We start from the raw sequence: 3,230 nt of genomic DNA, 5'->3' as shown, positions 1-3,230 counted from the left end.
ATATATATATTGTGTGTGTGTATGAGAGTATATGCATATTTATCAACCTTTCCATAATAATATACACGCGCGCACATGTGCGTATATATATACATATGTATGTGCGTATGAATGTATATACGTATACACACACGTGTGTGATTTTCTATGCATATGTATATGAATATACATTTATATACATATCGGAGGCAGACGATATACACACCCGCACACATGCACACATTCGAAATATTGTCCATCCATGCATGTATGTATTTATCTAGCTATTTAGTCATTCATCTTTGCAAACTTTCTAACAACCTTCTTTCCGAACCATTCGCAGAACATGGCTCCCCCTCACCTCCTCTCCCCTCACTTACCTCAAGCTTCAATCCTTTTATCTAAACATATCTCTCCCTCTCTCTCTCTCTCTCTCTCTCTCTCTCTCTCTCTCTTTCACTCCCACCATGTCTCTCACTCTCTTCACTCCCCTCCCCATTGTCCCTCTATATCTTATCACCTCTACCTTTTTCCTTGTCCTCTTTCTTCTTCTCCAGTTTTCTCCTACTCCTCCACGCCACGCGGAACAAACAGAAAGCTGTTATGTTATTGGATTTAACTAAAAGTGGAATAATCACAGAACGAGGTCGGCTCGTCTAAGTCGAAAAACAACAAGTATATGGCAAAAGATTTATTGGTACCAATAATTCCTGGAAGGAAGACATACCTGAAAGGAACAAACAAGCTAGCATGAGAATATAAGTAGAGATTGAGATACAATCAAGCTTCAGGCTAGAGGTTGTTTGCATGTACATATATCGTCTGTATACATATATATAGATGTATATATATATATATATATATATATATATATATATATATATATATATATATATATATATATATATATATATATATTATGGATGCATATATATAGTCTGCCTCCGATATATACTGTGTTTTTAAACACAGCATGTGTCCATAAGAGTATTTTTACCGCTGGACGAATACCGCAGTTAATTTGTCTTTCGCAATATATTTACATTAACTATGATACACAGACAGCTATCTTTAATCTAATACAGCTTCTGCTGCATCTAACGGATGCATGTATACACAGACACGCACAGTCACACACGCAGGAGCACGCAAACACACGCACGCACACACATACACAAAGATAACCCGATTTTTCTGCTGTTTTAACGCTGATACTGCGTTCGAAATATCAATTTCTTGTCTGTATCGTGCGGTACACATTCGATGCTCCTAAAAACCAAATGTAAGTTTGTTTATATATACACGTGATTGTTATATATGTTTGTGTTTGTGTATGTACACATACATACATACATACATACATACATACATACATACATACATACATATGTAGGCTTACTGTTTACCGATTTCTATAGCTGGACAAGCATTATTCGTCTTAGCTGGAAACATCCGAGATTTCCGTAACTGAGGGGACAAAACGATGTCGAAACAGCGTGTCTGGCGTTCCACCGGTGATTTGAGCAAAGCAACGTGTTTACAACTCATAAGTCTCTTTGAATTATTTCTCTGAGTTGAAATATTACAGCTTGAACGCTTCCTCCTTGTATACGCGTTATGTTACTAAAACTTAAACTTACTAAATTTACAAATATTCATTCTTCTGATAATCTCTCCTTTTGATGTGGAGCTGATCCCAATTTCCAGCAAGCATTTACTTTTACTTTGTAAGCTAAAAGACTTCCAGTGAACCGAGGACTTATTTTGTATGGTATTTAATATGCCTTTATTTGTTTTGTTGTTCTGTAAATGTTTGCTTAGACATATAGACGGGTGAATAAGAGCGCATGTATATATATATATATATATATATATATATATATATATATATATATATATATATATATATATATATATATATATATATATATACGTATTTGTGTGTAGGTATGGGTGTGCACATGTTTATGCGTGTATCTGTGTGTATATATGTATGTATATACGTATGTATTATGAATGTACGTATTTATGTGTGTATGTACATGAGGGTACACATATATGTGTGCATATACACTTGTGCACATATGTACATGTAAAACATCTAACAAGTTAGATATATAGATACATACATACATACATGCATACATAGACAGACAGACAGACAGACAGTTAGATAGATACAGAGGGATAGATAGATAGATAGATAGATAGATAGATAGATAGATAGATAGATAGATAAACTAATGTCTATATATGTCCCTATGTCTCTGTGTATGCGTGTGTGGAGACAGATAATCAGGCAGAGAGAGAGAGAGAGGTTTACATACATCTATGTACATATACTTTGTGTGTGTGTGTCTGTGGAGACACAGAGAGAGGCAGAATGTACACAAACACATGTTTGTATGCGGCTGTATATATTGGGTTTAGTATAAGCGTTATGTTTGAACGTATACGTTTACCTTGCTGAATATGTGTGTGCACACGTACATATATATAAATTTGTATATTCATATATATATACATTCATCAACGTGTCTACATGTGTTTTTAAATATGTGTGTGTGTGTGTGTGTATATATATATATATATATATATATATATATATATATATATATATATATATATATATGTATGTATGTATGTATGTATGTATGCATGCATAAGAGAGTGTCTGCCAAAGAATCATTCTTAGATTGCATGACTTATTTATGCCTTCAGTTCTGCAATTCATTATAATCTTTTATTATTGATTTAATTAGCTATCTCTATTTTCTGCATTTTATGTTTATTTATCGGTATATTTCTTTTCTTATTATATTAGCAAATGTTTATGCGTTCTTAAATGATATTGCTATATGATTACGAAGCTGAATTATGAATGCGTATTTTTCTACCAAATATGTAACAAGCTTCTTTGATAACGCAGTCTATCTTTAATTCTTTGACGCCATATTTCACTTAGGAATCATTTCTAACTTTTACGAATCAAATTCATTATGAATCTTTGAATAGCAATGAAATATTCTGAAGTAATTTTACTCTGCTTATAGATGCAAAATAGTTTCTGAGGAGCTGTTAAAATGAGAGAAAGCAAATATATACTTCGCGGAAACGATAAATCTGTAAAATATGACTACAAGCGTACATACACTCAGACACACATGCACAAACATGTGTATGTGTGTATGTGCATATACATTCTTTCCCACATATACATACATACATTCATAAATAAATAAATATATATA

Source organism: Octopus bimaculoides, chromosome 14 (assembly GCF_001194135.2).
Source record: "Octopus bimaculoides isolate UCB-OBI-ISO-001 chromosome 14, ASM119413v2, whole genome shotgun sequence".
NCBI lineage: Eukaryota > Metazoa > Mollusca > Cephalopoda > Octopoda > Octopodidae > Octopus > Octopus bimaculoides.
This window is presented reverse-complemented; position numbering follows the sequence as displayed.